Raw genomic sequence first — 13,183 nt, 5'->3', positions numbered from 1 at the left:
TGAGGTTTTGCTGAATGATAAGTATTTGCTATATTTAAGATCGTTTTTGTATCTACACTGTATTTGCTATATTTAAGATCAATATTGCAATTATATTGCTTTGGAACTGAATATATGGGTGGAACACCATATGGCCTAATATAGAATGATAAGTATTGGCTATATTTAAGATCGTTATTGTATCATTACTGTATTTTGATATGGTTATTGAAATCATACAGTTTTGGAACCTAATATATGGGGTGGACCACCATAGGGTCTGGATATATATCTGTACATATTTCTGATATACGTTTTTGTATTTTTCTATGGCTGAATTCGTTTAAGAGATTAACCCCTTAACGACCTTTGACGTACTGAGTACGTCATGGTGACATGGTGCTAAACGACCCATGACGTACTCAGTACGTCATGGCGAAATCGCGGTCCCGGAGCCCCGGGGAGTGAAATTTGTTTAATTAAACGGTAGATTCGGGAAGGAGGGGACCTCTGCCTGACCTCAGGAGGGGTGGTGTCTCCTCCCCGAACCTACAGAGGCTGTGATTGGCTGACAAACGCCGCTTAGCCAATTACAGTCACTGTAATGTGTCAGCCATTGAAAATGGCTGACACATTGAAATCCAGCCAAAATCAGTGCTGCTGTAGCACTGATGACTGGCTGGAGCTGGGTGAACTTTGTTTCACCCGCCCCCAGCTCTGATTGGAGAGACCGGCCTTGTGACCGATCTCTCCCAATCACTGTGGATCTTGTGCCAGTGACCTGTATGTGACCGCTACCCTCAGCTTCACTCCGTCCGTGAAAGCTGATGAGAGCGGTCGCTGTAGGTGCCCATCGGTAAGTTAACCCCCCCCGATCCACCGCTGCTCCCCGCCGATCCACCGCTGCTCCCCGCCGATCCACCGCTGCTGCCCGCCAATCCACCGCTGCTGCCCGCCGATCCACCGCTGCTGGCTGCCGATCCACCGCTACTGCCCGCCGATTCACCGCTGCTCCCCACGATCCACCGCTGCTCCCCGCCACGCCGCTGTTCCCGCCGCTGTCCCTGCCCGCCACGCCGCTGTTCCCGCCGCTGTCCCTGCCCGCCACGCCGCTGTTCTCGCCGCTGTCCCTTCCCGCCACGCCGCTATTCCCGCCACTGTCCCTGCCCGCCACGCCGCTATTCCCGCCGCTGTCCCTGCCCGCCACGCCGCTGTTCCCCCCGCTGTCCCTGCCCGCCATGCCGCTGTACCCGACGCTGTCCCTGCCCGCCACGCCGCTGTTCCCGCCGCTGTCCCTGCCCGCCACGCCGCTGTTCCCGACGCTGTCCCTGCCCGCCATGCCGCTATTCCCGCCGCTGTCCCTGCCCGCCACGCCACTATTCCCGCCGCTGTCCCTGCCCGCCACGCCGCTATTCCCGCCCCTGTCCCTGCCCGCCACTCCGCTATTCCTGCCACTGTCCCTGCCCGCCACGCCGCTTTACACGCCGCTGTCCCCGCCGCCACCGTCCCCTTTCAGTCGCACCCACCTTTTTCAGCCGCCGCTGCACCCGATCGGCCGCCGCCTCCATCGGCTGCCACTGCACCTAATCGGCTGCCGCCTTCCATGTGCTGCCTCCCCTCCCCCCCTCCATGTGCTGCCTCCCCTCCATGTGCTGCCTCCCCTCCATGTGCTGCGTCCCCCCTCCCTCCATGTGCTGCCTCCTCTCCCCCCTCCCTCCATGTGCTGCCTCCTCTCCCCCCTCCCTCCATGTGCTGCCTCCCCTCCCCCCTCCCTCCATGTGCTGCCTCCCCTCCCCCCTCCCTCCATGTGCTGCCTCCCCCCCCTCCCTCCATGTGCTGCCTCCCCCCCCCTCCCTCCATGTGCTGCCTCCCCCCCCCCTCCCTCCATGTGCTGCCTTCCCCCTCCCTCCCTCCATGTGCTGCCTTCCCCCCGCCCTCCCTCCATGTGCTGCCTTCCCCCCCTCCCTCCATGTGCTGCCTTCCCCCCCCTCCATGTGCCATCGCTCTCTCCCATCAGACTCTGCCCCCCTCCCTGATCTGCTGCCTGCTCTCTCCCATCCTTTTCACCCTCCTTCATCTGCTGCCTTTTCTGTCTGCTGTGATCCTGCTGCCTAGATCCATCCTGTAAGGTAGCTATCCCCAATCTCACCTCCCACCCCCCCATCCTCCGCCGCTCCTCCATCCGCTGCGCCCTTTCCCATCCTCCATCCGCTGCGCCTTTTCTCATCTGCCGCTCCTCCATCCGCTTCGCCTTTTCTCATCTGCCGCTCCTCCATCCGCTGCGCCTTTTCTCATCTGCCGCTCCTCCATCCGCTGCGCCTTTTCTCATCTGCCGCTCCTCCGTCCGCTGCGCCTTTTCTCATCTGCCGCTCCTCCATCCGCTGCGCCTTTTCTCATCTGCCGCTCCTCCATCCGCTGCGCCTTTTCCCATCCTCTGCCGCTCCTCCATCCGCTGCGCTTTTTCCCATCCTCTGCCGCTCCTCCATCCGCTGCGCCTTTTCCCATCCTCTGCCGCTCCTCCATCCGCTGCGCCTTTTCCCAGCCACCATCCGCTGCGCCCTTTCTCATCTGCCGCCCCTCCATCCGCTGCCGCGCCCTCTTGCATCGCATTATCCAGCGCAGTTGCTCGCTTCCAGACAGGAGCGGATGATGCGATGCAAGACTCGTGCATAATGGCAGGCACTCATTTTTTTTTTTCTGACGGACGTCTTTATTTCGCCAAACTAATATTTTTTTGTATTTTCTCTTTCTTTCTAGATTTTCCTTGTTCGTCAGAGACACAAACACACACATACACTAAATAAAGTATTTTTTTCTCACACACACAAACACTAAATAAAGTTTTTGTACACACACCACACATACAATGTCCCGATCCCAGAGACAGTATTCAGATGAGGAGGCATATGTCTTTGTTGCCTCCGAGCCTGATAGCGAGGGAGATGACCCCACATTCCTCTGTTCCTACCAAACAGATTCCTCCTCCAGTGACGAAGGACCACCGCGAAGACGTCGTAGGACGAGGTATCAGTCACGGCCCAGGGGAGAAGAGCCGGGGCCCAGGGGAGAAGAGCCGGGGCCCAGGGGAGAAGAGCCGGAGCCCAGGGGAGAAGAGCCGGAGCCCAGGGGAGAAGAGCCGGAGCCCAGTGGAGAAGACTCGGAGCAGAGCGTAAGTGAACCCTAGCCCAGCACTAGTGCTAGGGACCCCCAACCTAGCGCTAGTGACCGGGTATGGACCCCAGTCCCTGAAAACTTTGCACCACAGATTCCTGAGTTTCTTCCCCAACCAGGAATCCAGTTTGATACTACAAACCTTGGAGCAATAGACTTTTTCAAAGTCTATTTCTCTGAAGAGTTTGTCAGTCTCATGGTGGTGCAAACGAATCTCAACGCCCAACGATATTTGGCCCAAAATGCTGACTCAGCATTTTCTAGCTGGACCCCGACGGATTCAGTAGAAATGTTGAAGTATTGGGGTCTCACTCTTCACATGGGGCTGGTGAAGAAGCCACAAATTCGCCAATATTGGAGTGTTAATATTTTATACAACACTCCAGTATTTGGCATGGTTATGACCCGTAAGCGTTTTGAGGCCATGCACAAATTTTTACATTTTAGGGACAATGCAGACAGTCTTCCCCGCGATGACCCGAATTTTGACAGACTGTTCAAAATTCGTCCGGTCATCGAACACTTCAAAAGTAAGTTTGCTGAAGTGTATGTTCCCCAGAGGGAAATTTGTGTGGATGAATCCCTCATCCACTTCAAGGGGAGACTGAAGTTTCGCCAGTACCTGCCCAGTAAAAGGGCAAGATACGGCATTAAACTCTATAAGTTGTGCGAGAGTACCTCAGGGTACACTCACAACTTTAGAGTTTACGAAGGGAAGGACACGCGGATCCAACCCCCAGAATGCCCACCTACTCTGGGGGTGAGTGGGAAAATTGTGTGGGATTTGATCCACCCACTGCTTGATAACGGTTATCACCTGTATGTTGATAATTTTTATACAAGCGTCCCACTCTTCCAATCCCTCTCTTCCAGAGGTACCGCAGCTTGCGGTACTGTCCGGAAAAATCAGAGGGGCCTCCTTGTGACGCTAATTGGGCAGCTGCTCCCAAGAGGTGAGAGTAGAGCCCAATGTAGCGACAACATGGTTGTGGTCAAGTTCAAGGACAAAAGGGATGTACTTTTCTTGACCACAATTCATGGTCCCGGCACCACAGCCATCAGTGTTCGAGGTACCTCGGCACAGGTTCGCAAACCGGACTGTGCCTTGGGGTACAACAAACATATGGGAGGAGTTGATCTTTCCGATCAAGTCCTCCAGCCCTATAATGCCATGCGGAAGGTGAAGGTGTGGTATAAGAAGCTGGCTGTGCACATCGTGCAGATGGCACTGTACAATGCTTTCGTGCTCTCACGAGGTGCAGGCCAGACCAACAACACCTTCCTTCAGTTCCAGGAAGCCGTCATCAAGACCTTGATGTTTGGAAGAGAAGAAGCAGCTGTCCCTAGCAACTCTGGAACTGCAAGTGCCCGCATGGTACCAGGGCAACATTTTCCTGGTGAGGTACCGCAAACCACCGGAAGAGGAAGATCTCAGAAAAGGTGCCAGGTGTGCTATAGCAGGGGGGGTGAGGAAGGACACAGTGTTTCAATGCGACACTTGTCCCGATAAACCAGGACTTTGTGTGATAAACTGCTTCAAAGTTTATCACTCATCCGGGTACTAAATTATCATGTGCCATCCCAACATTCCTCCATAACACACAAAACGACGTACAACACATAGACGGGGAGACCTTCTGTACGCCACATAACGGGGGGGGGGGGGGAATCTTCCATAAGCCACATAGAGGGGGGAGGGGGGATCTTCCATAAGCCACATAAACGGGGGGGACATTCCGTACGTCACATAGACGGGGGGGAACATGATGTACGCCACATAACGGGGGGAGGATCTTCCATAAGCCAAATAGACGGGCGGGGGGGGACCTGATGAACGCCACATAGACGGGGGGAGGGGGGATCTTCCATAAGCCACATAGACGGGGGGGGGGAGGACCCAATGAACGCCACATAGACGGGGGGAGGGGGATCTTCCATAAGCCACATAAACGGGGGTGGGAAACCTGATATACGCCACATAACGGGGGGGGGTCTTCCATAAGCCACATAGAGGGGGGGAGGGGGGATCTTCCATAAGCCACATAAACGGGGGGGACATTCCGTACGTCACATAGACGGGGGGAACATGATGTACGCCACATAACGGGTGGAGGATCTTCCATAAGCAACATAGACGGGCGGGGGGGACCTGATGAACGCCACATAGACGGGGGGGAGGGGGGATCTTCCATAAGCCACATAGACGGGGGGGGAGGACCCAATGAACGCCACATAGACGGGGGGAGGGGGATCTTCCATAAGCCACATAAACGGGGGGAACCTGATATACGCCACATAACGGGGGGATCTTCCATAAGCCACATAGAGGGGGGAGGGGGGATCTTCCATAAGCCACATAGACGGGGGGGGACCTGATGAACGCCACATAGACGGGGGGGAAGGGGATCTTTCATAAGCCACATAAACGGGGGGAACCTGATGTACGCCACATAATGGGGGGAGGATCTTCCATAAGCCACATAGACGGGAGGGCCCTGATGTATGCCACAGACGGGGGGGGGGCCATGATGTATGCCACTGACGGGGGGGGGGACCTGACGTATGCCACAGACGGGGGGGATCTTCCATACGCCACAAAGGGACCTGACGTACACCACACAGACGGGGGACCTGCCATACACCACACAGACAAGGGGGGAGGGACCTGATGTATACACCACACAACACAGACGGGGGGAGGACCTGACGTACACTACTCAGCACACACATGACGGCCTGATGTACCGTACACAAATATACCACACTATGAAATTGACATACCAGGTCCCTGCTAATGTACAGCACTCCTTCCCTTTGGAGCCCTGCCGTGCGCCCAAACAGTGGTCTGCTGCCACATATGAGGTATCAGCATACTCAGGACAAATTGCCCAACAAATTTTGCAGTCTATTTTATCCTGTTACCCTTGTAAAAATTAAAAAATTGAGCCAAAAATAACATTTTTGTGGAAAAACAGTATTTGTTTGTTTTTACGGCTCAATGTTTGAAGCACGTGAGGGTTCAAAGTGCTCATTACCCATCTAGATTTATGCCATGGGGGTATAGTTTCCAAAATGAGGTCACTTGTGGGGGAGCTCCATTGTTTAGGCACCTCAGGGGGTCTCCAAACACAACATGGCATCCACTAACTATTCCAGACAATTTTGCATTTGAAAAGTCAAATGACGCTCCTTGCCTTCTGAGCCCCGCTGTGCGCCCAAACAATTGATTACCACCACATATGAGATATCTGTGTACTCAGGAGAAATTGCACCATACATTTTATGGTGCAATTTTTCCTGATACCCTTGTAAAAAAAAAATCTATCTGGTAGAAGTAACAATTTTGTGGTAATTTTTTTTTTTTATTTTCACGGCTCAACGTTATTATTTTTGTGAAGCCACCAGAGGTTCAAAGTGCTCGCTAAACATCTAGATAAATTCCCTGAGGGGTCTAGTTTCCAAAATGGGGTCACTTGTGGGGGAGCTCCATTGTTTAGGCACCTCAGGGAGTCTCCAAACACAACATGGCATCCACTAACTATTCCAGACAATTTTGCGTTTGAAAAGTCAAATGACGCTCCTTGCCTTCTGAGCCCCGCTGTGCGCCCAAACAATTGATTACCACCACATATGAGATATCTGTGTACTCAGGAGAAATTGCACCATACATTTTATGGTGCAATTTTTCCTGATACCCTTGTAAAAAAAAAAGCTATCTGGTAGAAGTAACAATTTTGTGGTAATTTTTTTTTTTTTTATTTTCACGGCTCAACGTTATTAACTTTTGTGAAGCCCCCAGAGGTTCAAAGTGCTCGCTAAACATCTAGATAAATTCCCTGAGGGGTCTAGTTTCCAAAATGGGGTCACTTGTGGGGGAGCTCCATTATTTAGGCACCTCAGGGAGTCTCCAAACACAACATGGCATCCACTAACTATTCCAGACAATTTTGCGTTTGAAAAGTCAAATGACGCTCCTTGCCTTCTGAGCCCCGCTGTGTGCCCAAACAATTGATTACCACCACATATGAGATATCTGTGTACTCAGGAGAAATTGCACCATACATTTTGTGGTGCAATTTTTCCTGATACCCTTGTAAAAAAAAAAGCTATCTGGTAGAAGTAACAATTTTGTGGTAATTTATTTTTTTTTATTTTCACGGCTCAACGTTATTAACTTTTGTGAAGCCCCCAGAGGTTCAAAGTGCTCACTAAACATCTAGATAAATTCCCTGAAGGGTCTAGTTTCCAAAATGGGGTCACTTGTGGGGGAGCTCCATTGTTTAGGCACCTCAGGGGGTCTCCAAACACAACATGGCATCCACTAACTATTCCAGACAATTTTGCGTTTGAAAAGTCAAATGACGCTCCTTGCCTTCTGAGACCCGCTGTGCGCCCAAACAATTGATTACCACCACATATGAGATATCTGTGTACTCAGGAGAAATTGCACCATACATTTTATGGTGCAATTTTTCCTGATACCCTTGTAAAAAAAAAAGCTATCTGGTAGAAGTAACAATTTTGTGGTAATTTTTTTTTTTTTTATTTTCACGGCTCAACGTTATTAACTTTTGTGAAGCCCCCAGAGGTTCAAAGTTCTCACTAAACATCTAGATAAATTTCCTGAGGGGTCTAGTTTCCAAAATGGGGTCACTTGTGGGGGAGCTCCATTGTTTAGGCACTTCAGGGGGTCTCCAAACACAACATGGCATCCACTAACTATTCCAGACAATTTTGCGTTTGAAAAGTCAAATGACGCTCCTTGCCTTCTGAGCCCCGCTGTGCGCCCAAACAATTGATTACCACCACATATGAGATATCTGTGTACTCAGGAGAAATTGCACCATACATTTTATGGTGCAATTTTTCCTGATACCCTTGTAAAAAAAAAGCTATCTGGTAGAAGTAACAATTTTGTGGTAATTTTTTTTTTTTTTATTTTCACGGCTCAACGTTATTAACTTTTGTGAAGCCCCCAGAGGTTCAAAGTGCTCACTAAACATCTAGATAAATTCCCTGAAGGGTCTAGTTTCCAAAATGGGGTCACTTGTGGGGGAGCTCCATTGTTTAGGCACCTCAGGGGGTCTCCAAACACAACATGGCATCCACTAACTATTCCAGACAATTTTGCGTTTGAAAAGTCAAATGACGCTCCTTGCCTTCTGAGCCCCGCTGTGCGCCCAAACAATTGATTACCACCACATATGAGATATCTGTGTACTCAGGAGAAATTGCACCATACATTTTATGGTGCAATTTTTCCTGATACCCTTGTAAAAAAAAAAGCTATCTGGTAGAAGTAACAATTTTGTGGTAATTTTTTTTTTTTTTATTTTCACGGCTCAACGTTATTAACTTTTGTGAAGCCCCCAGAGGTTCAAAGTTCTCACTAAACATCTAGATAAATTTCCTGAGGGGTCTAGTTTCCAAAATGGGGTCACTTGTGGGGGAGCTCCATTGTTTAGGCACTTCAGGGGGTCTCCAAACACAACATGGCATCCACTAACTATTCCAGACAATTTTGCGTTTGAAAAGTCAAATGACGCTCCTTGCCTTCTGAGCCCCGCTGTGCGCCCAAACAATTGATTACCACCACATATGAGATATCTGTGTACTCAGGAGAAATTGCACCATACATTTTATGGTGCAATTTTTCCTGATACCCTTGTAAAAAAAAAGCTATCTGGTAGAAGTAACAATTTTGTGGTAATTTTTTTTTTTTTATTTTCACGGCTCAACGTTATTAACTTTTGTGAAGCCCCCAGAGGTTCAAAGTGCTCACTAAACATCTAGATAAATTCCCTGAGGGGTCTAGTTTCCAAAATGGGGTCACTTGTGGGGGAGCTCCATTGTTTAGGCACCTCAGGGGGTCTCCAAACACAACATGGCATCCACTAACTATTCCAGACAATTTTGCGTTTGAAAAGTCAAATGACGCTCCTTGCCTTCTGAGCCCCGCTGTGCGCCCAAACAATTGATTACCACCACATATGAGATATCTGTGTACTCAGGAGAAATTGCACCATACATTTTATGGTGCAATTTTTCCTGATACCCTTGTAAAAAAAAAAGCTATCTGGTAGAAGTAACAATTTTGTGGTAATTTTTTTTTTTTTTATTTTCACGGCTCAACGTTATTAACTTTTGTGAAGCCCCCAGAGGTTCAAAGTGCTCACTAAACATCTAGATAAATTCCCTGAGGGGTCTAGTTTCCAAAATGGGGTCACTTGTGGGGGAGCTCCATTGTTTAGGCACCTCAGGGGGTCTCCAAACACAACATGGCATCCACTAACTATTCCAGACAATTTTGCGTTTGAAAAGTCAAATGACGCTTCTTGCCTTCTGAGCCCTGCCGTGCGCCCAAACAATTGATTTCCACCACATAAAAGATATCGGTGTACTCAGGAGAACACGCACAATTAATTTTATGGAGCATTTTTTCCTGATACCCTTGTGAAAGAAGGGAATTTTGTTTACTTACCGTAAATTCCTTTTCTTCTAGCTCCAATTGGGAGACCCAGACAATTGGGTGTATAGCTTCTGCCTCCGGAGGCCACACAAAGTATTACACTTAAAAGTGTAAAGCCCCTCCCCTTCTGCCTATACACCCCCCGTGCATCACGGGCTCCTCAGTTTTGGTGCAAAAGCAGGAAGGAGGAAACTTATAATTTGGTCTAAAGTAATTCAATCCGAAGGAAGTTCGGAAAACTGAAAACCATTCAACATGAACAACATGTGTACACAAGGAACAACAGCCCGAAGGGAACAGGGGCGGGTGCTGGGTCTCCCAATTGGAGCTAGAAAAAAAGGAATTTACGGTAAGTAAACAAAATTCCCTTCTTCTTTGTCGCTCCATTGGGAGACCCAGACAATTGGGACGTCCAAAAGCAGTCCCTGGGTGGGTAAAATAATACCTCGTAATAGAGCCGTAAAACGGCCCCTTCCTACAGGTGGGCAACCGCCGCCTGAAGGACTCGCCTACCTAGGCTGGCATCTGCCGAAGCATAGGTATGCACCTGATAGTGTTTCGTGAAAGTGTGCAGACTCGACCAGGTAGCCGCCTGACACACCTGCTGAGCCGTAGCCTGGTGCCGCAAAGCCCAGGACGCACCCACGGCTCAGGTAGAATGGGCCTTCAGCCCTGGGGGAACCGGAAGCCCAGAGGAACGGTAGGCTTCGAGAATTGGTTCCTTGATCCACCGAGCCAGGGTTGATTTGGAAGCCTGTGACCCTTTACGCTGGCCAGCGACAAGGACAAAGAGTGCATCCGAGCGGCGCAGGGGCGCCGTACGAGAAATGTAGAGTCTGAGTGCTCTCACCAGATCCAACAAGTGCAAATCCTTTTCACATTGGTGAACTGGATGTGGACAAAGAGAAGGTAAGGAGATATCCTGATTGAGATGAAAGGGGGATACCACCTTAGGGAGAAATTCCGGAACCGGACGCAGAACCACCTTGTCCTGGTGAAACACCAGGAAAGGAGCCTTGCATGACAGCGCTGCTAGCTCAGACACTCTCCGAAGTGATGTGACTGCTACTAGGAAGACCACTTTCTGCGAAAGGCGTGAAAGAGAAATATCCTTCATTGGCTCAAAAGGTGGTTTCTGAAGAGCCATCAGCACCCTGTTCAGATCCCAGGGTTCTAACGGACGCTTGTAAGGGGGAACTATGTGACAAACCCCCTGCAGGAACGTGCGCACCTTTGGAAGTCTGGTTAGGCGCTTCTTGAAAAAACACAGAGAGCGCTGAGACTTGTCCCTTAAGAGAACCGAGCGACAAACCCTTTTCCAATCCGGATTGAAGGAAGGAAAGAAAAGTGGGCAAGGCAAATGGCCAGGGAGTAAAACCCTGATCAGCGCACCAGGATAAGAATATTCTCCACGTCCTGTGGTATTCTACGCCCGGGATGTGAACTGCGGATATGGCGGATGCTGTGGCTTCCGCCCACAGCAGAATCCGCCGGACTTCCTGGAAGGCTTGCCGACTGCGTGTGCCGCCTTGGTGGTTGATGTATGCCACCGCTGTGGAGTTGTCCGACTGAATTCGGATCTGTTTGCCTTCCAGCCACGGCTGGAACGCTTTTAGGGCAAGATACACTGCCCTTATCTCCAGAACATTGATCTGCAGGGAGGTCTCTGGCTGAGTCCAGGTACCCTGGGCCCTGTGGTGGAGAAAGACCGCTCCCCACCCTGACAGGCTCGTGTCCGTCGTGACCACCGCCCAGGATGGTGGTAGGAAGGATTTCCCCTTCGACAATGAAGTGGGAAGAAGCCACCACCGAAGAGAGGCTTTGGCTGCCTGAGAAAGGGAGACGTTCCTGTCGAGGGACGTCGACTTCCTGTCCCACTTGCGGAGAATGTCCCATTGAAGTGGACGCAGATGAAACTGCGCAAAAGGAACTGCCTCCATTGCTGCCACCATCTTCCCTAGGAAGTGCATGAGGCGCCTCAAGGGGTGTGACTGGCCTTGAAGGAGAGATTGCACCCCTGTCTGTAGTGAACACTGTTTGTCCAGCGGAAGCTTCACTATCGCTGGAAGAGTATGAAACTCCATGCCAAGATATGTCAGTGATTGGGCCGGTGTCAGATTTGACTTTGTGAATTTGATGATCCACCCGAATCTCTGAAGAGTCTCCAGAGCAATGTCCAGGCTGTGTTGGCATGCCACTCGGGAGGGTGCCTTGACAAGCAGATCGTCTAAGTAAGGGATCACCGAGTGTCCCTGAGAGTGTAGGACTGCTACAACTGCTGCCATGACCTTGGTGAAGACCCGTGGTGCTGTCGCCAGGCCGAAAGGCAGTGCCACGAACTGAAGGTGTTCGTCCCCTATGGCGAAACGCAGGAAGCGCTGATGCTCTGGTGCAATCGGTACGTGGAGATAAGCATCTTTGATGTCGATTGATGCTAGGAAATCTCCTTGGGACATTGAGGCGATGACGGAGCGGAGCGATTCCATCCGGAACCGCCTGGTTTTCACGTGTTTGTTGAGCAGTTTTAGGTCCAGAACAGGACGGAAAGATCCGTCCTTTTTTGGTACCACAAACAAGTTGGAGTAAAAACCGTGACCCTGTTGCTGAAGAGGAACAGGGATCACCACTCCTTCTGCCTTCAGAGTGCACACCGCCTGAAGAAGAGCATCGGCTCGCTCGGGGGGCGGAGATGTTCTGAAGAAACGAGTCGGAGGACGAGAGCTGAGCTCTATCCTGTAACCGTGAGACAGAATGAGGATGCGGCGTGAAGAGGCCGAAAGTCATGAGGAGGCCGCTTTGGGAGCGGTTCCTCCGGCGGTCTTCTAAGGACGTGACTTAGACCGCCATGAATCGGAGTTCGTCTGACCCTTCTGTGGCCTGTTGGACGAGGAGAATTGAGACCTGCCCGCGGGCCGAAAGGACCGAAACCTCGATTGTACCTTCCGTTGTTGAGGTCTTTTTGGTTTGGACTGGGGTAAGGATGAGTCCTTTCCCTTGGATTGTTTAATGATTTCATCCAATGGCTCACCAAACAGGCGGTCGCCAGAAAATGGCAACCCGGTTAAGAACTTTTTGGAAGCAGAGTCTGCCTTCCATAGCCACATGGCCCTGCGGACTGCCACCGAATTGGCGGATGCTACCGCCGTACGGCTCGTAGAGTCCAGGACAGCATTCATGGCGTAGGACGCAAACGCCGACGCCTGAGAGGTTAATGACACCACCTGCGGAGCAGAGACACGTGTGACTGCATTAATCTGCGAGTGACAAGCTGAGATAGCTTGGAGCGCCCATACGGCTGCGAATGTCGGAGCAAAGGACGCGCCGATAGCCTCATAGATGGATTTCAACCAGAGCTCCATCTGTCTGTCAGTGGCATCTTTGAGTGAAGCCCCATCTTCCACTGCAACTTTGGATCTAGCCGCCAGTCTGGAGACTGGAGGATCCACCTTGGGACATTGAGCCCAACCCTTGACAACGTCAGGGGGGAAGGGATAACGTGTGTCCTTAAGGCGCTTAGAAAAGCGCTTATCTGGACAAGCTCGGTGTTTCTGGACTGCCTCTCTG

Source organism: Anomaloglossus baeobatrachus, chromosome 11 (assembly GCF_048569485.1).
Source record: "Anomaloglossus baeobatrachus isolate aAnoBae1 chromosome 11, aAnoBae1.hap1, whole genome shotgun sequence".
In the NCBI taxonomy this organism is placed as follows: Eukaryota; Metazoa; Chordata; class Amphibia; order Anura; family Aromobatidae; genus Anomaloglossus; species Anomaloglossus baeobatrachus.
Note: the sequence above shows the minus strand (reverse complement) of the source record.